A 23,166-nucleotide genomic window follows, 5' to 3' on the forward strand; every position below is an offset into this window, starting at 1 on the left:
GATTTCATAGAATATAAGAAGCGGCGGCTTAAGAAGGATGCAGTAGCTTCACTCTTTGCAGACTACCATTCACGTTTGCAGCCCAAGGCAACAACTGAACCAATCATGGCAAGTATCCTTAAACGGGAGCGTGTTTCGTCCGAACAGTCAACGAATGCATGTAGTACTACTAGCAACGCTGCCTCGCGATCGCCGCCATGTGCATGCAGCGCTGACATTAGGTCCCGAAGCTGAAGAATCGGAGCCCATGGACACCACATGTGCTATCGGCGAAACAACCGACAATCAGTATGTACAGTGTCACAATAAATGAGTGCACCAGGCTGAGCAGGCTGCTCCATGCGACAAAAGCGTCCCGGTCGACAGCCATTCGCCCTCTACTTTGCTCACTACCGAAAGGGCCAAATGGACGAAAAAAGAAAGAGAGCTGATGAGCCAGATACTGAGGCTACAACAATCCGTCGACAACTACAAAGACGAGCTCGAGCAACTGAGAACAGGCCGCGCCATTTTTCACGCCTTTCACATTGGCTCAAGTCGACAGTCGGCACTACGACTTTATACTTGGACAGCATCTGTTCACACACATCGGTCAGTGTTGCAGGAAGCGCGCGGCATATGTAGCTGTTTCTGTTTGGTTTTCGTACCACCACGATTTAACTGGTTGAAGCTCTGAAATGGTGGAATCACTTGGCATAGTTCTTTTTCTGGCTCCAGCTGTTGCTTTCTCCCGATGAAACAAACGTAACTCTCAAAAGCTTTACGAAGGGAACGGGCAATCACGTATATCCCTGGAAGCAGTCTAGCGAGAGAGAGAGAGAGAGAGAAATAGCTTTATTTATCCCATCTTAAGGGAAAGGGGCAGTCTAGTAAAATTTCAGACTATTTAGCGCATGAACTCTGGGCTTGCATGTAGTGTGCTACACCAGTAGACAGTAGCACGCATCGGGCAACATTAAGCGCCCAAGCTTTCAGTATTAGCTCCAGGCAAATTCTGCTTTCGAAAATCGACTTTCAGTCAAGAGAACGTAACGGTGACAAAACAATTTTCCGCGCATCACTGGCATGCGTTCTCAGGTATCGGGCTAGCAGACGACGCGCGAGCGTCTCGATCAAATTGCCGCGAAAGACACGTGCCTTCGCAATTGGCTGGTTGCCCAGAACGACAAGTGCTTCATGATTCCAGTTTACAAGTTTTCATTATACTTTAAACAACGCGAATACAGCCGAAAACTGAACCATACAGCAGCTTCGAATGCAGCCACGGCATTCGTTTCCGCGAGCGACGACGCGACAGCTTCTCTACTACAGTGGCGGCGCCCTGCGGCTAAACGCCGCACTAACGCCGACGGTCGGTTCCCATTGCGCTCCGCACCTTCGCCTAGGCACAGAAAAATAGAGGAGGCGCTGATGCGGCGCAGACCAGCAGCGGCGAGCCGCGGGCGGCGATGACGGAGTCTGCGCGCGCGCCGGCGCCAGCGTGTCTGCCCTAGGGGGCATTGGTCTGCCTCCCGTTACAGTGACTTTAGGTCTGCCGCGCCTACGACGCCACTCCTCCCGAACGCGCAGACCAGCAGCGGCGAGCCGCGCGCGGCGGTGTCAGAGAGCGCGTCGAATCGTGTCGCGTACTCCTATGATACAGGCGTCTTGCCGGGTTAATGCCAATCGTGGTTCCAGTGTTGGCTCCGTTTTCATAGAAGTCGATTAAACATTACATTAGTATTCCTATGATTCTGCAAGCTATATTCAAGTGTTGCTCGACCCCGCAAAAATACGCTAACGAAAGTTACGTATGATATTCACTACATCGCACCGTAAAGTGCACTTCATTTCGATAATACTCACGTCTGTGCTCTAAAGTGAGTGCTAACGTTACGTCTGACCATAAGTTACCCTTTAAACGCCAGCGTTGTCGACGTGCCTGGTAAGGCCACGATGTGCGCACAACTACTACGCTTACAAAAACACGTCGATCCACCTCGCAACGTTTGGCTCAAAGTAAAAAAAAAATCGGCAGATCCCACGCGTTCTGGGAATCGGTTTCATGCGAAGCAGTCAGCGAGTATTTATGGCTGTATGCTGTATTTAATGGCTTTGAGCCAAGCGTTACGAGGTGTATCGACGTGTTTTTGTAAGTGTAGTAGCTGTGTGCACATCGTGGTCTTACCAGGCACGTCGACAACGCTGGCGTTTAAAGGGTAACTTACGGGTACATACGTCAGTATTATAGAAACTAAGTGTACGTTATGGTGCAATCATGTGAATATCATAAGTAACTTTCGTTAATGTATTCCTCCGGGGTCGAGCAATGCTTCAATATAGCTTGCTGAATCATAGGAATGCAAATGTAATGTTTATTAGACTGCTATAAAAGCGGAGCCAACACTGGAACCACAGACGTTAATCTGATGTGACGCCTGTATCGTAGCACATACGGAGTGTTTATTGCTCTCTTGTAAAATTAGATAGCCAGCACCACAATCGACGTTGCACGAACATTACGCCTGCATGGGCTGTTTGTCCAAACCAGTTCATAGAACTGGCGTGGCTCTGTGGTAGAATACCTTATTGCCATGCAGAATGCTTGGGTTCGATTCCTGCCGGGATCCTAATTTTTATTCTTTCCATTCGTCGGGTCAACAGTGCCGATGTCGCTTTTTTTAACGCTCTCGCATTTAAATTACCAATGTCTGTTTTCGCCGTTCATGGGTAGATATAAACTGTCAATCTCCTGTGGCGCATACCCGTACACCGCGGTCCGTGGTACACGGGTATGTGCCACACGTGTCTAGAGGAAAGGGGATGACGACGTACTGGAAAGGATTTTGACGTTATTTCTGTCATGACCCGACAGTCATATTCGTGAAATCCTGTTACCCTCCCATGCCAATTTTGGTCTGCACCAAGTTACGGAGGCGAACATGAGAGCACCCAGACGTAGGCGGCTAGACAGATAATTAGATAGATACGTAGATAGAAACGCTCAAAGTGCCAAAGGTTCGCCAAGAAATGCTTCGCATTTAATATGCAGCATAGACGACTACTCGTTTCGCATGAAACCGATTCCCACAAGGCGTGGGATCTGCCGCATTTTTTTGTCTTACAAAGTCTCTTGTCGCGACATACGAACCGCCTTTTCGGTACCTCAGAATATAGTTTGATATAATTACCATTAGGACTACACTTACCTAGCCATTATCCTCTCAAATCTACAAAAACATCGCGCTCCTCGAAAAAGAGAATCTCCTGTAGGCTATAAGAAGATATTATCACTGTACATGAAAGACTGGGCGTGTTTTGCTACAGCATACGATACTGTGCAACAGTGACAGGACACAAGGTTCGCGACGCGTGTATGAACAATAATAATTGATGGGGTTTAACGTCCCAAAGCCACGATATGAGGGACGCCGTAGTGGAGGGCTCCGGAAATTTCGGCCACCTGGGGTTCTCTAACGTGCGCCTAAATCTAAGCACTAGGGCCTCAAGCATTTTCGCCTCCATCGTAAATGCGGCCGCCAGTGCCGGTGATTCGATCCCGCGACCTTCGGGTCAGCAGTCGAGCACCATAACCACTAGACCACCGTGGCGGGTGCGTGTGTATGAAGCTAGGCGACAAAAGTTGGCACAACGCTGAAAATGAGGTCAGCGGTGCAGCTATCACGGCGGATGATGAATGACCTTGATAAGAAAGGCCAGCGGTGCTATGGATGACGTCATTGCCACTGCTGGTACTGTGCCAATTCGCACAGGTAGCGATGCCCGGAGCTCATGGTTCAGTGGCCGACAAATCGGCGCTCGGACAGGCGCATAATAAGTTTTGCATCGGCGCTCGAAAAGAACACTAGAAGTGAAACTTGGTCTACTTGGCGGTTCGTCATTGTGAATGGAAAACAGTGTCGTGTCTTCCTTAGTCCTCATCCGTTTGTAGCGCTGTTTTTCCTTCACGATGTTGAAAAGAGCGATTGTTCCTTCAGCGCTGGGAAGTAGGACGGCCGGGGCGGGCCCTTTCGTTGATCTTGCAGCTGAACGGCAAGATAGAATGACCGATATGCATCAGAACTCGCCGACATAAGAAATGAGAGTACGCCCACATGAACTACGCGTTCACCTTGTGGAACAAGGGTCGATAGTTTCTCCCTTGTGTCCTCTCAGTGCAGCGCAACGCAAAAGGTAATATCACTGTACACATTTGCTCCGTGTGAAATATCCACATTTACTGCAGCGTTGTTTCGTTAGCACTTGTAGGCTATAGCTTAGAGCAGCGAAGTCGTCATTACGTTGTCTAAGGGATGCAGTAATGCAACAGACGTGTCCTGGCCCCCCCTCAGCGTCACGCCGTGTTGTTTCAAAGCGCACTATCAATCATTCACTTCAGTTAAAATACAATAGAAAGGAAATACAAATACAATAGGGTGCCACATGATGACATGGCACATCATTGTGGGTGCCAGCACCTGCTGTTGCTGTGATGGCACGAGGCGCTCCAAGCGATTGAGTGGTGAAAGCGCGTGCATACTGCGGAATGTATCCATGCAGTCTCACTATATGGAAGGTTAGAGATGTCACACCATGGTCGCAGACATCTTAGGCACGTCTATCTGTTACGTATGCACCATGAGAACGTTTATTAGACCTCACTATAGTTGTACATTTATTAGAAATTGTTACGTTAGCGATCCACGCAGTTTATCGATTTCTTTTGTTCAGCACTACTTAGATCACGCCAGCATTCCCACATGTCGCAATATCTTCGTGACTTACACGTGGTCAACCTATGCTTTAATACGATCTCTCACTGATGCAGCTTTATGCAACAAGCTGTTGTAACCAGTACGTAAAACGTTCGCAGTAGATGGCACTCAAAATAACCAAACGAGTGAGCTAGCATGAAGGATTTCAAGACGTTATACGAGTGCGGTTGGTTGGGCTTATGGACAAGATGGATGCGGCTCCCGATTCCAATATCACGTGGCAGAGCGTGACGAAGGAGGCGAATCGTGATGTTAACAAGCATCAACTACGAATATCTGGACTTAGGCACGCGGAATCAAGCGCAGTTATAGTTAATCGCTGCAGCGACACAACCATCTGGGGCGCTCAAGAGCATTCTCTGTACACTTCCAAGCGTCCTTCAATGTAAAGACTTTTAAATAGAGTGGAGAGTATATAACAATGGTTCAACGATCAAAGATACACGCGCATTTCTTCTTTGGATAGAGGAGCTGCTGTATGCATGGGGTTTCGAGCGTTGGAAGGGCGGCGTTTAAAGACGCCATGCCAGTTTTCCGGGAGTCAGTTGCTCGTTTTCCTCGCGCGAGATCGCAAGCGAGGCGCCCTGTCCGACATTCGTGACGAGCACGAGTACCACTCCGGATCCGGCGAGGCAATGGCGCCATACGTGACGCTTCTCGCCGGGGAAGCGTTGCGTCGTCTCTGGACGTCCCTGCGCTCTCGCCTAGGTACGTCGCGGTCGAAGGACAGGGCGTCGGTGCAGGTGTCGTCCCCGATGATCGACTCCATATCGCTGGTCTCCACCACCGAGAAGGACGTCGACGGCTCGGGCCACACGCGGGGCAGCACCACCGAACTGGATACGCCGGCACCGATGACGTCTCGCTGCGGTGACGCTCGATCGGCGTCGTTGCCAAAGTGGCCGCCGCGATCACCGGCGCCGTGGCGCGAAGGCAGCACCGTCTCTCGCGACGATCCACCGGTCTCCGTCGTAGTCGTCGACGACGAGAAGAAACGGTGCGACGGCAGGATGCCCAGCTTGGCCATGATCACCGACAGTCGGAGGCCGTCGGTGGTGCCGCTGGATTCTGACAGGACGCTGGACGCGTCGTTACCACCCTCGCTGTCGCAGTGTCGGCCAAAAAAGAAGTGCGGCAAGGAAGTGTTCTTGCGGGTCGCCTTCTTTTCTTTCCGCTTGGCCGACTTCGGCTTGCTCCCCGAGGAAGACGCTTCGGCGACGGCGCTCGTACATATCGTCGCCGTTCCCTCGGCGACGACACGCCTACCTCGCGCGACGTCTTCGCAGTCGCGCGAGGTAGGCTTGTCGCGCTGCCGACTTCTCCAGGTGGTGCCGCTCTCGTGCAGCTTGTCCGTAGACTGCGTGACCGTCGGTGATACGGGAAAGGACGTGCTCGGCGAGATACGAGGCGTCGCTGACGTCGTTCCGACTGTGAGCGTCTCCGCGAAGGTGGCGCACTCTGTCACCGCCGTGTTATCCCGCGTCGAGCGCAAGACGCTGCTGATGTTGCTAGACAGAACGTCCTTTATCCTTCGAGGCAGAGGCATCGGTCGCGGCGGGCCGGCGACCTTTGCTGGCAAGTCTGCTTTCGACTTGATGGTCTTGCACTCTTGCGGATGAGCCGCGATGTCTCCCACAGCAGTGGCCGGCTGCTTCATTGCTTCAGTGCGTTGGCGAACGCGGGGTACAGCTCGTGGTGACGTTGCCAATTCTGTGGCTTTGCAGGAGATCTCATGCTGGGTCGAAAGGTCGGTCGTTACCACCGACAGGTGAACGTCCGTCTCGCTGGTGGTGCCGGTGGCGTCCAGCGAACTGTCTGCCGGTGGTAATAGTGCGTAAGCGGGAATGCGGTGGCGGCTGTGCGACTGGCAGAGGCTGGAGGACAACGTAGGGTCGTTGCACGAGGCCCTTTCGTCCTGGTCGCTTGTGGCGGTTAGCGTCGGTATGGAAATCGGCATCAGGGCGTCGGTGTCGTAGGTGCCCTGTACCGTAGCCGCGCCACCGCTGCCGACGGCCGACGAGGAGCTCGTGTTGATCGAGTCCAACTCACTCGACCTGAAGGGCGAGTAAAAACTCCGCTCCTCATCTCGGTTGCTGATCTTGTCTGAGACAGCAGCGGACCCTCTTGCGTGGAGCGGCTCCGAGAAGTGCTTGCGCATCGCGAACGGGCTCCGTGCTCTCAGCGGCTCGGAGCGGACGTTGGCAGCTCGCACACGCGGCTTTGTGGTCTGCGACGTGTCTTGGCTACATATGGCAGAATCGAGCCCGACTGTTTCCTGCGAAGAGTGGAGCATTGCAGAATAAGCGCCGTTCTTGTTGAACGTGTCTAACTTCTATATGTCTAAGGTGTTGAGACCCCAAGGTGTTAAAGGAGTGGTGACACAAAAATTCGGACACAATGTGACTGTTGCATCACACTAAGGGGTTCATATAGGTGCCATATGTACAATATCAGCCACAAATACAGCCTAAAAGGTATTTTAATTGAGTTTTGAAGTTCGTGAAAGTGCCAAATCGGAAATAGAAGCAAAAAGCGATGATGCCATCGAACGGGGCCGTTTTGTAAACAACGTACGTCACGAGTTCTGGCCGGGTTACCGGAGGCGTGTACTAGACGGACAACGTTGTATAACCGGAGACCTACAAAGTAAAATTGCAGCGACTTACCTGCTTACTGACTCTGTGTAAATTATTAGCAGTGAGATAATTAGCAACTCACAGTGTTCTCATTGCATTTTTTTGCGACAACAGCAACGCTACGAAGAAAACAGAAAAAAATTATTGTAGTTGGACAAAAAGCCACAAGATGTTGCTACCGGTTCCGCGGCTGCTGCTACTGCTGCAGCCGTCAACAGCTCCGGTAACCAGGTATCCACAAACGTTAGGTAATCTACAAACTAAAGCTCTCTACTGCCGGGATCGTATGGCGTAGAGGAGAGATAACTGCTTCGGCGTTGCGACGTGCGTACGTGGGATTGGTATGCCTTGAGAACGCAGCGTTGCCCAGTCTAAATACGAGTCAGTGAAGCGTGCATCGCGTCACTTGCATGTTACACATAAACACTGTTCCAGAGCGCCAATGTTGTGATTTCACTGCTTCCTTCGTCACTTCTCAACCTGCTACTTTAGAAATGATCGAAGCGAAAATGTTTCAGCACGTGTAATGCTGCGACTGCTCCAAGCCTCACGGAAAACGTTGCCTCAGTTCGACGACGACGACAAGAACAAAATCGCAGCCACCGGCGAGATTCGCGAAGTGAATCGAGCTTTTCTGTCTGATTTTTACACTCCTCCCACATCTTTCGTCCATCGCCGCACTAGATAAACAACGTTGCTTGACGATTGAGAAAGCAAGCACTCGCAACGCTCAACACAGCAGACGAAACAGCAGCGCTGACAACATGGCAGAAGCTGTCCAATGACGTCACTGGCTCTCGTGGTCACCTGATAATATTTGTTAACGAGTAGGCCGACTACGTCACGGGGTCACCGAACGCTCTTCGAAATCGAAACTGCCTCCGGTCGTAACATACGAGCATATAGTTAAACATTCGTCTCGCGCTGGGGCAAATGAGTTTCGTTGCCGCTATTAACGAGTCAATAGCCACTGATTAAGAGCAAAAAGCAGAGGTTCACAAATTCTCTGTCACCACTCCTTTAAGGGTCGTATTATACCCGATGTTGTACTGCGTTACAATCCCGATAGTTTATCGTTAGCACCCGCGTACCGTTATCACTCACATTTGTCCACGAATACCTCAATACAAGCACTGCACACAAATTTGGATCAAACATAATGTTTAGTTAAGATAATCCGGATGCATGAATGATGCTGCTTATGGCGCAAGGTCCAGATGTGGCCAGGAACACCATGTAAGTAGTGATGAGTTTCGACGCTGAAATGAATTACTGGTGGCAGATGTAAAATAACTGCAAGGTATACGAAGCCTGGAAACAATCGCTATAAGGCACGTTAAACGTATAGCCACATATACACGAAAACGGCGTGTAAGGAATGCTATAAACAAAAACGATGTGCCACGCAAGCATGATTACGCAAACATTACCAGTGGCACGACTGCCTCACAAAGACTAAAATTGCAAGGGCCTGAATGCATGCCGAACAGGGGCGTAGCCAGAAATCTTTTTCGGGGGGGGGGGGGGGGGGTCAACCATACTTTTTGTATGTTCGTGCGTGCGTTTGTATGTGTGCGTGCCTATATACGCAAGCAAAACTGAAAAATTTCGGGGGGGGGGGATTGAACCCCCCCAACCCCCCCCTTGGCTACGCCCCTGATGCCGAAGCTGATAAGAAAGCTAGTCGCATAGAAAACGGTACTGAATACGTACTGAATTCGATGTAACTATGCGAAATATAACTGATAATTACTTCAGCGTCTGTCGACAGCCGATAAAGGGCCCATAAACAGGAGCGACAATTCTAAGTCAACGATTATCTGTTGACCAGCTTTAGGAATGTGTCCATTTGTTTTGTAGTTATACCTCAACGCGGTAACCACGAGAAAGACACTGCTGGATTGTTGCAGACAACCACACTCATTCATCAAACGAAAACTAACGTCGAGTGAGGACACAAATTTTGCGATATCGAATAAGCTACACTCTTAATGGGAAGCAGGCGACCTACATTCGCAGGCTAGGCATGGTACTACTTGTTATTTCAAACAGATTGAATTTTCCTTATTTACCATTCTCACTTCAGATCCAAGTTGCCCTTGAAATGTGTGAACCAGGCTTGGAGATATCATTACACTGTTATTTTATGATACGGAGACGAATCAAAGTATTTGAATGTGAATGTAACAGTGAAAAAGGTAATGTATTCGTAAGGCAAAGGAATCCATGCAGTCAAATGCAAAAATATAACAACAGCCTGACGACATAGTGCCCCAATAGACGATGTACACTGCCCAGTAATGTGTTAGAACAACACAGCTGACGTTTGCTGCCACACCGTTAAGTAGGAGATTTCTTAAGAAGAAATAACCAAGCGTGGCGAGCGCACATAACGAATCATCTCGATTGCTCTGTTGTCAGAAGTGCCACGTTACATGGACATTTGTTCCACGTAGGTATGACGTGCGGCGTTACATCGCCCAAACTTTCTTTTGCGGCAGAACACGGAGCATCCCTCGTGAACAAACAGCTTGGCCAAAATGACTCGGCTTACTCACCGCTATGTCTGGACGGGATCCTCTATTGTCGTTCTTAGCGTCGCGATATGTCCTGGCTTTCGGCTCGGGACTTCCTTCCAGCGGCTGCTCGATGTTGTCCTCGAGACCGATAAGCGAGAGGACAGCCGCTTTCTGCGGTGACCCTTCACCATGCGCCTCGCCTTCGCCTAGCGCGGGCGTCTTACGCGTCAGAGGCGTCGGCGACAGCAACCGCGCGCCGTGAAACACTTCGGCGATGACCTGTACAAAAGACGACATGTCTATATGAGGTCCAAAGGGAGCCACGTGATGCAATGACTCTGCAAGCCAGGAATACGTTTTTCCTAGTAATGTCTCTTTAAAGTGAGGCTACAGTGACAATTTCCATTTTACAATACCAAAAGCAGCAATATTGCCGCGAGATGACGCTTGATATGCCGTGAAAGGCGCGGGAAGGAGAGACCGGTGGCGACGCGGCTTTAACGTTCCCGCACTTTCTCTTTGTGACGTCACAGATTTGGACGACGTCCTTTAGAGGGCTTATATAGCTCCTTAATTGTAAAAATGGGTTACACTGTGTCGTAAGAGAGTCAGATACTTAATATGGCAAGTGTCAGGAACTTTTGTACAGCCGACGAGGCCAAAACACGAAAACATTTTTTCGAGTATGTGAGGCGACACGGCCTCATGCACGCGTTGCACACAAACGAACCGGCATTGGGGATGAGCGCGAAAGAAAAAAATAATACAACTATTACCTTCACTTCCTCTGCAAATAATGAACCTGGCATCGCCAGATTAGCGGAAACGAAGTTCTAAAAGAATAATTTACCAAACTAAACTGTTTCACACCATATAGTGTTCCATTAAAACGAAGCTTTTCTGGTGTCGCTTATTTCACGTGGTCAATGGGAATGCGTATGACACCATTACTAGGGGGCTATCAATTATGGCGTCCCTTTCTCACAGCTTTAATGTTGCATTTAGAAAAGAAGGAAACAACAGTAGTACGTATAGGCACAAGGACGCAAAGCTTCGCTTGCCCGCATTTTCCCGATAGGGAAAGGGCTCCGGAATATTTCCTCGACACATAGCAACGAATTTGTCTTTACGTTAGACAATGACGCCGGCTGCACATAGTGCAACTCACCTGCAGCCGACTCGCGGTAGTCCTGCTGAAGCGGATGGACCTCTTCAGTGGCACGGGACGACGTGAGGAAGGCACCGCCGGAGGAACAGGACGACGGGAAGCGGTTCGCGCCTTGTGCAACTGCGCCGGGGACGGGCGACGGCGCTGGACCGATGGCTCTGCTGCCACGGTGGCCGTTGCCGAGGAAAGCACAGCGTCTTCAATCTCGCCTTTATCGTTCTGGCTGCTCTCGGACTGAATCTCCGCAGGAGTTCGGAAGTCGCTCGACAGACACGCGTAGCTACCTTCACCGCTGGGCGGATGCTGTAGCGGGATAAAGGGCGCCGCTTGAACTCTAATAGCGTATGAAAATGAGCTTGTTAGTACGCGATCATCAAAAAAAAAAAAAGAAAAAAAAACGACGACAAGAAAGACCCTGTTTGTTCTTTATTGTCGTCGTGTTATTGTGCTATTTTAATGTACTATGACTGCCCCTTGAAAACCTCGTCGTACCTTTCTCAAAGTGCTTGCTGCTGACGGTGGTCTTGCCGTAGAGCATACAGCAGATCACTCGCACTACCGAACTACCCGAGCGAATTGGCACACACAACGTAAGCACGCCGAGTGTTCTTGAAGTTATGGTGCTCAACTGCTGGCCCGAAGGTCGCGGGATCCAATCCCAGCTGCGGCGGACGCATTTCGATGAAGTAAGAATGCTAGAGGGCCGTGTGCTCAGATTTAGGTGCACGTTAAAGAGCCCAGGTGGTTGAAATTTCCGGTACCCTCTACTACGGCGCCTCTCATATTCACATAGTGGTTTTGGAACGTAAAACCCAAACAATTATCAATATTACCACACAACGTACAGTGATTTGGTGCATTCTTCTGTGGGTGGCCAATTTTTTAACTACGTGCTACCTGCGTATACCGTATTAATTCAGCGTTTAGCAAGTACTGCCAACACGAACACGGTGCGCTATGCGATAGGGGCGTTTTGGTTGATTCAGGGTCAGCTGCTCACCTCCGTGGAGTACTCGTTGGATTCCCTGAGAAGCGGCAGCGTGGGCGTAGTCTTGGGTGCTGGCGCTATGGGTGCGGACGGCGGGCTCGCCGGTGGCCTCGCTCTGGGCTCGGCAAGAGCAGCTGCCGTCTCAACAGTAGGCCTGGTCGCCCCGAGTCCGACTCCCAGTTCCGCGGCGGGAAACATCGTTACTGCAGTGACGACTGCTTTCGGCAGTCGAGGACCCGCTGCATGCCCGGGTTTGAACGACGGCGAGAAGCCGTACTCTCGATGCAGAGTCCGCTCGCGTCGGTGGTGCTCGTTGCCCAGCTGGGTTATCTTTGCGAAGACATGGTATAAATCACGCCAATCTCCCATACAGATTGGAAGGCAATGGGAATGACACTTACATTGAGGACGAGACAACGAGCTATAGAAAAAAAAAAAAAAAAACTTACCCCAGTTCCACTCAGTGTGAAACCTGTAGAAAGAGCGGAGCTGCGGTTCTCTTGTGTTTCCCTTGTGATTTTCTCCGATCTTTAGTGAATTCTCGTGGGTGTCTGTGATTACGTTATTTGTAGAGTAGAGATGCACGAGAAAGGACGTGTGGAAGTCTTTGCCACACTCGCCCCTGCTACAGTGACTTTAGACCCTATTCATGCCCGAGCCGCCCTTCCCCGTTTCACTGTGTGGCTACCGCTTCGTACGCGACCGAAGCAGTTTCACCATCTATGACAGTACCTGGGAACCGCAGCGTGCAATGCGACGAGGACACTCATCTGCCGTCAGGACAAGCCCTAGAACTGCTCTGCTGAAGAAATGGTGTGTGTAACCTTAAGGGACAAGAAGAGAGCAGAGTGGGTCAGGGAACAAACGGGTGTTAAAGGCATCTTAGTCAAAATCAAGAAGTTTGAGTCTGCATGGGCCGAACGTGTAGCGCGAACGCAAGATAACCGCTGATCATTGAGAAGTGACAAACTGGATTCCAAGAGAAGGCAAGAGCGCGAGGGTGAGGCAGGAAGTCAGGTGGGTACATGAAATGAAGGAGTTTTCGGGAATAACGTGGCCTCAAAAAGCACAGGACCATATTTATTAGCGAAACATGGGATAGACCTTTGCCCTGCAGTGAGCGTAGTTAGGCTGACGACGATGATGATGGCAAGGATAGTGAGAATAACGATCAGTAGTTAGAGACCTTGAGCTAAGTCGTTTCATGCATGCATATAAACAAGAACACTCGATAGAAGAATGATTCTTGAACATGTGATAGCGTGCCCATCAACGAAGCTAAAGAAAGCTAGGAAACATCAGTAATCCCTAGCTAATCCATGATATCACCGATGTTACTTTCGATGCTCTACGGCCACACTTAAATGAGAGCAACATGTAGTCACCGTTCGTAGATGGCAACTCCTTGAAGAACTCCAGGCTCTTAATGTCAACTCAGGAACGGTATTGTTAATGGCAGAAAGTTCAAGTGACATTAACATCATCCAGGGTTTCGAGTTGCCCAGCGAGTATATTTCACCGTATAAGACGCAATAAGACAAATCGTTGGCCTTCGCCCGATAGGACATGTTACCTTTCGCAAGTGTGTCGTATCTTTCTACCTGTTCTTTATCGTTTCCACCACCCGCTCTAGCGGCGCTCTTTCAGGTGCGTAAGTGTTTGCGGCTGAAATTTCAGTCTACGATGAAGGGTGCAATGTTATTACGGAGTGCTCATTATAAACAGTGTCACCTCAGCCTGCCTCTTGAGTGAAAGTTTATTCCTTTGTAGTACAACAAATGAAGCGAGAGCAAATGCCTGCTAAATTGGGGACAACGTAAGGATTAAGCACAAGTTTTACCCACAAATTCATGAAGCATCGGCCCTTCACATCTGTAGCAGAGAGTCGTGAATGCTAAATTCTGAGAGCACTTGTCTGTTAGTTCTCATTAATATTGTGTCTAAGAGAGCACCTTAAGTATTTCTGCACCCTTCAAGTAGACGCTATGGGTTAATTGTAAAGCAAAAGTTTGTTGTTTCGAGCTGAAATATCAGCAGTTGCGAACTCGATCGAAATATACTGTCGTTGACCGCGATTAGGTCAATCTTGTTGTGCAAGAGCAACATTGCAACTACCGCGGAAAGCATGCCGTGACGGCCATAGGTCGGCAAAAAAAGTGGACGTCAGTCACACTCACCCAAGAAATATATTTTGCTCATAAGGCTCACTCGGGCTCAGACTGACCAAAAATTTTACTCAGCTGGACTGAATCGGACTCAGACTCATGGCCCGATCTGAGTCTCAGTAAGTCCGAGTGAGTCGACTGATGAGTGCGTTTGACGACTTATGGTGTCGGCGCTCCCGCGCGGCAAGCAGCAGGACGCTGTCCACAATTCTCTTCGTATTTCCGGCGTGAGAGCCACGCGACTCGCTCGACTGACCACAACAGCGGCAGGCAAACGCATCCTCGCAGAGCTGGGTTACCCCACTGCGGGACCCTCGAGGGGTAGCACCCTGATTCCTAGGCGCATTCGGGACAAGTTCGAAGTCGACGCCGCGGAGTACAGCGATGGGAAGACCTTTGCAGTCGTCGTAGTCGAATCTTGTGGCAAGATTTATAAAAGCGCTTCGATTCGCACTTCAGACGCCGAAGGCGCCGAACAGGCAGCTATCGCCCTCGCCCTCGCCCTGCTAGACGGAGGTAGGTCCGAGATCTATAGCGATTGCAATACGACAGTTAGGGCTTTTAAGAATGGTGGCATCGTCGAACAATCTGCTTGTCTTCTTAACGTCACAAGTCCGGATGCTTTCACGCATGATTCGATTCACTGGTTTTCCGCTCGCGTAGGGTTGGTAGAGGGTGCTTCCCCGAACCTCAGTCTGCTCATGAGGCTGCGCGCGACCTCACCGACCGCGCCTTCTCTGTAAGGAGCGCCGATTCCCCCCCCCCCCCCTCTTTACATACACAGGGACGCTCCCGTTACTCACAATGAGGTTGCGAAATTCTTCTACATGTCTAGGAGGGTCTTTCCACACCCTCACCTCAAGTTCAACAGGGCGGAAGCCGTTTCTCTTAGACACTTACAGACCGGCACATAGCCGTGTCTGGCAGTTCAGCACGAAGTTTATTCCAGCTTATATCGCGACGATGCCTGCCCGTCCTGCGGGACGACCTCCACTCTAGCACACGTGCTTTGGGGGCACGGTAACTGATACCCAAAGTTCATCAAGGAGGAGTGGGATTCGCTTCTGCGTAGCCGCGCTCTAGACAAGCAAATCCTGGCTGTCCGGTGTGCCCGCGACCAGGTCAATGGGCTAGACCTGCCGGTCCCGACGTAGGACTAGCTGGGTGAGCCATGAACTCGCGTCGTCGCCGGGCCTCCAATTAAGTCATTTCACTCACTCACATGACAGGAGATGAGGTCTCGATGTGCGCACGCCCGCCAGCTAGCGGCGTTCGTCGACCGACAGACAGGGGCGGAGCCAGCGGGGGGCGCGAGGGGTGAAGCTGTGCCCCCGAGACTCCCGGAAGAATTGGGGCGTAGTGGGCACTTCGCAACTGTAATTGCTGTAGGCATCCTAGGATAGTTAGAAACGGCGAATGTTACACGCACAGACATGCCTTTCCTAGGGGCGTGGTTGAGGTGTCCACCGAGAAACGAAGTCAGCCTAGTGATTGAGAAGGCGATGCGAATGGGGCGCGATTATGCTATCGTGTTCTACTCTTGAAGGCGACGCTGTTGCATTCTCCAAGCTTTTGTCACTATTTTCGCCCTGAAAGACTGAAAACTATCGAAGAGTCTTTTCATCTCTTTCTGTGGCGCTATTTTCATAATACTGAATCCGTAGCAACTCGCCCAATCGCCAGTCCTACTTTCAAGGTCTACTGGTCCAGAGGTTATTAGGTATGGAACAACTTTGCACGGGGAAGGCACGCGACGAGCGCGAAGATAACATGGTCTCTGGTGGACTACAAGATAAAATTTCTCGTTGTTTCAGAAAACAGCAATAACTCAGCATGCTCATGATGATATGCGCATCTATGCTAAACACTCAGGACGACAGTTCCATTTCCCCGGCCCCTGACCCCCCCTCCCCATCCAGTATCAGGCATATGATAATTTTGCGTTGCAGAACTGCGGACGCCTTCACGAGACCCGGCAGAACACCAACGCTCTCTGAATTGAAAAACAGCAAACAGCGAAAATTATCGTCTTTGACAGCCTTTCTATACTCGGGGACAACTTTCTGTGGCAATGCAGTCAAGGCTACAGAGGCACAATGCACGTATCCTACCGCTAATGAATGTAGTCCCACAATTGCGTCCGTATTTTCTGCGTGATATATATAAATTACTCCTCCATTTTCTACATGTAGCTTTTTGAGACGGAACGCAGCGCACACAAGCGAGATATTTGTATTTCTTTTACTTTACACGTTGTCACTTTGCGTTTTTGTGTGCTTGAAAAAGTCGCGCCTTTTACCCGTACCTTAGACGCTAAGCAGCGTTTGCGTAGAAATGAAACGCTAGCCATCACTTTCCACGGCGTTACGAGACGCGCGCCAAACCGGACTACTTCGCGTAGCAGTACATGTGCAGACGCTCCGCCCCCGTAGCTTTCCCTTCATTGCCACTGAAAGTTGTCCCCGAGTATAGTTCCAAACGCGTAAGTGGTCAGTAACACCTGTCATTATAGGCCGCGCAATGTAACATTTCCGGGATCTTACAAAAAAAACCCCTAGATTCGATAAAAAGACTCCAAATTTCTGACAAGAAATAGAAAACCTCGAGATCTAGGGATACATCCCTAGGGTTAGCATCACTGTACGTGTTTTGAACAAAACGTGAACGATGTCGAGTACAATTCGTACTCTACCATGTTCGAATAGTATGCCCTACCCGGTATGACGAAGCAGACGCGAATTCTGTTCAGAAAAATCACAGCATAACCACGGGGTGAATGATGATGGGTGGGGCGAAGCTCCGGAGGGAATCATCGGTAAACCGTGAAACTCTTCCGTGAAATTCGCCCAGCACATCATATAAAGAGTGAAACACCGTGTATATATTAAACATCAAACTTTTATTGTACTGTTGGTTTACGTGGCCCCTTCATTATGACCGCTTTGTGATCGGTGAAATGCAAGGAAAGTGTCCGCTCCCGAGCGAAAGAGAAAGCGCGCCAAGAGCCAACGCATTCCCCGCTCGCACTTGAGAATTAAGGGCATGGCTAGAGGGAAGACAAGACGCGCGTAGCGTTCCTCTTGGCGAGGTCGGTAGCATGCCCAACGAAAGCCAACGGAACGCGACCGAGCAAGTGCTCCGGCGCTCCGGCTTCGCATCGCCTCATGGTCCCATTTAGCGTCCCAAATCCAAACATCTTGCTCAAGGTGTGCTTTGCGTTTTTTGTAGAAATAATTTCTTTATCAAGTACATTAAGACGAAAAGTTGAAAGCTCACTAGAGCATATCGCCCGCAAAGTATGTCTTTTAGTTTAAGAGAGTTGACTGTTGGGCTAGTTGGTGTTCAGACATGGGAACCATCGTTAAAGGCGCAACAACACACAACACAAGAGAAGACCAGACGAGCACACACGCAAGAAATCTAATTAACAAAGAGCGAAGCCATCTTGTCGACCATTGCATGACATGCCCGAATTGTGAACCACGTTTCCGATGCGCAAAAATTGTAGGTAGAAGCAGACAAAAAACGGCTCGTGAAACGTTAGAAGCGTTTCTAATCAGGAAAGCAGGTGAGGCGTGTGTCAGCGACACTTCCATTGCGCTTTACAAAGCTGAAATTGATTTTCTCTCGCGATATTTTTGATGTTTTCCGAGGATTGTTGTGACGTTGCGCCTGCGCAGCCTGTTGGTATATATGCCTGGAGATCTGCCTTCAATAAATCAGTTGTTAGTTTGCGCCTGTGCTCGTCTGGTCTTCTCTTGTGTTGTGTGTTGTTGCGCCTTTAACGATGGTTCCCATGTATGTCTTTTAGTGTGATTTAACTCTCGTACGGCAGGGTCCTCGCGCCGTTACCGATCGGGCGAGGTGGCTACATACTGCTACAGAGGAGGGAACGACCCACACCCTAAGGTGCTTCGCCCCTAAAAAATCGCTGCGGCTTAATTCGGCTAGGCCCGGTTACGAAAGAAACAGCTTGTCTACTTGCTTATGCTTGTTTACCCTCGTAGCCGAAGCAGTTTGCCAACCGAACGATATGGGTAGTCGAACGTTCCGTACTGCGTGTGTTCCCTACCATCGTTTAATCAGTTTCCGAAGCCGTCGCCGCAGTCGACGCGACAAACGCGAGGCCCCTAAACCCCCAACAGATACTCGCGCGCTCCCCTCTAGCAGATGCGCGCGCTCCTTGCGTTTTCACCTCGGGCGCTGAAGAAGGAATGGTATTCTGAGGGGTAGACAGACGAGCCGACGAACGCGTTCGCTGTAGGCTCGTGCACAACTGCAACGCCACAACTAAACTTCGCGCGGCTTGTTACGGGGTATCCGTTCTTCGCTTCAAGGCCAAACGGAGATACACACCGAAACTCGCGCGACTAGGCCTGTAAAAGCTTTCGCTTTACACAGATTGATGTTTCAGAGTACTTTGTAGTCTTCTAGTGAAGAGCTATAAGACGCCCCTGCCGTGCTACAAGGAAGGGAATAGAATGCCCACTATGGCGGCTGTTCCCTACTGTCCATGGAGCCAAATGTTAACGGACACACCTAGCTTAAGTCATCCTGAAAAGCCTTCGTGCTTGATCTGGTTATATTTGAGAGTTCAGCTGTCTTCAAAATAGCTTTACTTGTAACCTACAAAATATAACGTACAGAAAAAAAATTAAATTAGGTTTGCATATTATTCTTTAAGCAAGCGGTTACAAGATAACGAAAATGCTTGGAATGGTGCCGTTTACTCTTCTGCTACGAATTTGTCCCGCAACAAGGGGAGGATCCAACGTTACTAGTAACGTTGGGAGGATCTACCTAAAGAAGCACTGATAGCCTTAGCATTGATTGAATGAATGAATGAATGAATGAATGAATTGAATTGAATTGAATTGAATTGACTTTATTTCTTCTGTTTACAACAGAAAGGAAGCAGAAGCTAAAGGCCATGTGGCCTGACAAAGGCTTCTGCTCCCACGACAGTTCGGCACGCAGGCCGTACGTAGCACACAAGTCAATAAAAAATATTCTGCACATACAGATTCAACTAAAACAGTCACGAAATGAAAACGACATGTGTACAAAAAAAGTAGAAAATACTAGAGTCGGGAGAAGAAAACAAAACAAAAAGAACTACATAATACACTGATAGGTCATTTTTTGCCCCAGTCAACAACCAAAATTTGCAATTTAGACAAGGAAATTGATAATACACACACCAGCTTTGTCAGACAAACTCAATATTGTGTGAAATGAGTAATGTATTGAATAATTCATTTGACACTTCCATAACTTCGTCGTGAAATTCGTGTATTCTGTTGAGTAGTGAAGGTGCTTGGTAACATATTAACTGTTTCCCGTAATTCGTTCTTATTTTTGGGTTTCTCAAATGATGTTGCCGTAAGCTGTAGTGCGGGTTGATGGGTGAATGAATGAATGAATGAATGAATGAATGAATGAATGAATGAATGAATGAACTAAAAAATCCACGCTGGATCGCCTGTGGGAGCTCTCCAAGGTAATTTAATCTCCTTGGGGTTGTCTAAGTGATGCGTAAGCGTAGAGATTTATTGTAGGTTGCAGTTTTTCCTAGAACACTGTTTTCGGTTGGCATCGTCATGGCGTCTTCCACCCTTTTCCTAGCGTTCGTCAACGTCTGAAACGGCCCCACAGTAGCTGCTCCCAGCGACCACCGAAACGCGAGTAACAGTAAATTTTCGCAGAGCACAAATTTTCCTTTTATGTACTATCCTCCATGTCGGCTTCACATCTTGTCCTAGAGAGGGCTTTAAAATGCGTAATCATTTCGTGTCGACGCAACGAGAAAACAGTCCGTCACATGAGACGCTCATCGCTTTAAAGAAATGAATGTACAAAAGAAAGTAAATATTCTTTGGCATTGCTAGGCTTGAACCCAGGCTTCAGACATCATTATATGATCTCAATAAGTGCAGTTTCATAGCGGCATTCGCATTTCCACTACAATCCAGCAACGCTCCTTGTTCAACGGTTTTCCATCCCTTCACGCCTACAACATCCCCTGAATGTCTGTCTTCTTTAGTTTTATATGAAATGTTGTTTATCGCTTGACTCTTCATTAGCACCAATTGTATTTAGTACTTAGCAAAGTAATTATCATTGATAAAACTGTTACCAACTGTTGTTTTTCATCTTTGTTTCAGCTTCCATACAAAAAAATAAGGGCCTGACCCGGTTTGTTTGGTTGTGATGTGAAACTGTACAAACTGTATGCGAGCATAAACTGTTTAAGCCTTTTTGAAATATCATCCCCCGCGGTGGTACCGTAGTTGCGGTGCTCGACTGCTGACCCGAACGGCGCCTGTTCGATCCCTGCCGTGGCGGTCACATTTTCGATGTAGGCGAACACGGTAGAGGTCCATGTACTTAAATTTAGGCGCACGTCAAAGATTACCAGAAGGTTGAAAATTCCAAAGCCCTTACCTACAGCCTGTTCCATAATCATATCGGGGTTTTGGAGCGTTAAACCCCAGAAATTAAATAGTATTTTTTAAATGCGGCCGTCTTAAACGTCTATTTATCGATTAATCGACGAAAGAACTCTCGTCGATAAGGATTCACCGATTAATGACTAAGGTGGCGAATGATGAATTGTTGATCGATTAAGAAAAATCAATCGACCGACACAGATGGACACGCGGGAAAGAAGAACATACCGACTACGCGTTGTCTGTTGCTATGACGAGGCACGTGCAAGGAGCTTCAGATTCAAGGCCAGACGCATGCACAAGAACGTTTTCTGGGTTTTTACCGGGAGGAGAAGATATATCGCGCTCAAAATTTCTAGCTACATAGATTTCATCATAAAGTGAGCAACACAAAGCGGAGCCTGTACAGTAGTTAACACCGTCCTAAAGCGTCCAAAGCGCTTTACGTCTCAGAAACGAGCCAATGTAATTGGCCCGGCGCAAGTACGCAAATTCTCCCTGAATTGAACGACGGTATTATTGACACTGTGATCATGCGTGATGCCTGAAAAAGAAATCTTGACAAAGGATACAGCTACGGCTGGCGGTTAGCTATCACTGAGCGTATACTTAAACAACAAAATAACTGTAGAGAATATTAAGGTGCGATGAAATAAAACAACGCCGCGTGATATAAATGGGCATGCTGTACCCTAGAGAAAACATCGAACTATCCGCAGCTCCGTGGAGCATCCACAAAGAAAAATAAAGAAAGAAAAGGCAACGTTAAGGCTTATTCGTGCATATGATGTTTCAATTCGATACGTGTATACCTGGTGTCCCAGCTATCTTCAGCCGAGGGTTAAAAAATACAATATTAGAGGTAGGAAAGTGAAATCTGTTGCAAATTGCTCACAGCCACCTTGCGCACTATGGACATTTGTTTGTTTTGTAATTAATTAATTTGTTAATTACGGTTGTTAAACTAAGTTGCTAAATATTGACTTTAGGCAAGAAATGCGACTTGCAAAGTTCGAGAGCGTCTTCACAAACCCCCATTGCAATATTTGCGATAAAGAAAGTCTCACGTATACCATTTTTTCCAAGCTGCAAAGAAGCCAGCGAAATGCAAAAAGAACCACGTGACTAGCGTATTCACGCGCAGCGAACGTGCTGCTCTCAGCCGTGGTTTGAGCGAACGAAATCAGCTGCGGCCGCGACTCGCCGGCTCCGTTGCAGTGGTAGGCCGATAAGTTGGCGGTGGTTTCTTGGCCCGCGTCAGCCAGTTGGCGCGCGTGACGGTGGAAATTGTAACACCTCCACACCATAAACAAAGTATTAAAACACTCAAGAGTTCCTTTGAGAAGTTTACTTGTAGCAACGCAAGCTACAAGGGCAAATCTAAATTCCTAAGTCAGAACACCCAGTACCGGGCAGTAAAAAAAATAAGTCAAATGTTAGAAAAATGCTTCATGCTGCAGTATTTTCTTGATTTCGATAGACTTTAGGAAAAAGCGCGCAGATCTTCATTTTTGGAAGAGGCAGCGGGCTCACCTTTAACCTGTTGAGAATCTCGGCCAGGTGTTCGATATCAGTGGATGATGACGTACACTCGTCCGATTGTTCCGTCTTGTCGCCGTTATCGAGGGTCCCTGCCGGAGGCCCGGTTACAGGCGCTTCAGCATGAGTGACACCGCTTGCGGCTGCCGGCGCCTCTGTGTCCGCCCCTGCCATCGGCCCATCATCTTCGAGGTCGACAAGAAGAGAGGAGACCAGTGAGCATATTATTTGGAGCTAGTCACGTACTGTTGCGCCCAATATAAATTTTAACACGATAGGGCAAAAGAGCTCGTTTGACAGAAGTTCCGGTGTCGGCATCGTTGATTGTGAGCGAAACATTAGCGTAGTCCGTGAGCGAAAATTCGAGATAGGTGGAAATAAAGAATTGATCAAAGTTTCCGGTTCGCGTGCGAATCGAACCCAGGACTTCTGCGAGGCAAGCAGGTGTACTACCACAAACCTACGCCCATGCTTGGTACTGTTCAAAAAAAAAAACACCTATACGAATGTCATGCAAGGCGAGGAGTATTCGCAATGCCCATAGACTGTCGCGCCGCCAAGCGGAATTCAGGAGCGTCCTCTCGAGGAGGGTTAGTAGACGATAAAATGGCAGCACTACGCAGTCGCTCCCTTGTTCGGCTGTGCTAACCTCAGTGTTAACGCGTTGGCAAGGAAGGAACACTACGACTTTGCATGTTACCTGCATCAGTGAACAAACCGGGCCCTCCGTGACACGAGAAATCTGATTCGTTCTTGCGAGACGCGAACTTTTCGTGAAAATACGTGGCAACTCGCGCTTTCAATGCTAGCTCAGAGAGTACGCATACTGTCAGCTTCGCGAGGCTTTCTGTAGCCACGTAGGTTAGTTATATGTTATCGTCTGACATATTCAGTTGAAGCTCACCCTGTTTTACTTGTATATACCATTGGTCAGTGTTTCTTGTAGTG

General features: G+C 48.9%; 1 protein-coding gene across 1 annotated transcript in view; it reads left to right on the forward strand.

The window, feature by feature from the left end:
- Window positions 1-23,166, forward strand: part of LOC119383109 (pyrroline-5-carboxylate reductase 3) — a 600,945-nt gene that overhangs the window by 343,675 nt on the left and 234,104 nt on the right. The window lies entirely within an intron of this gene.

This window comes from Rhipicephalus sanguineus, chromosome 2 (genome assembly GCF_013339695.2).
Source record: "Rhipicephalus sanguineus isolate Rsan-2018 chromosome 2, BIME_Rsan_1.4, whole genome shotgun sequence".
Lineage (NCBI taxonomy): Eukaryota > Metazoa > Arthropoda > Arachnida > Ixodida > Ixodidae > Rhipicephalus > Rhipicephalus sanguineus.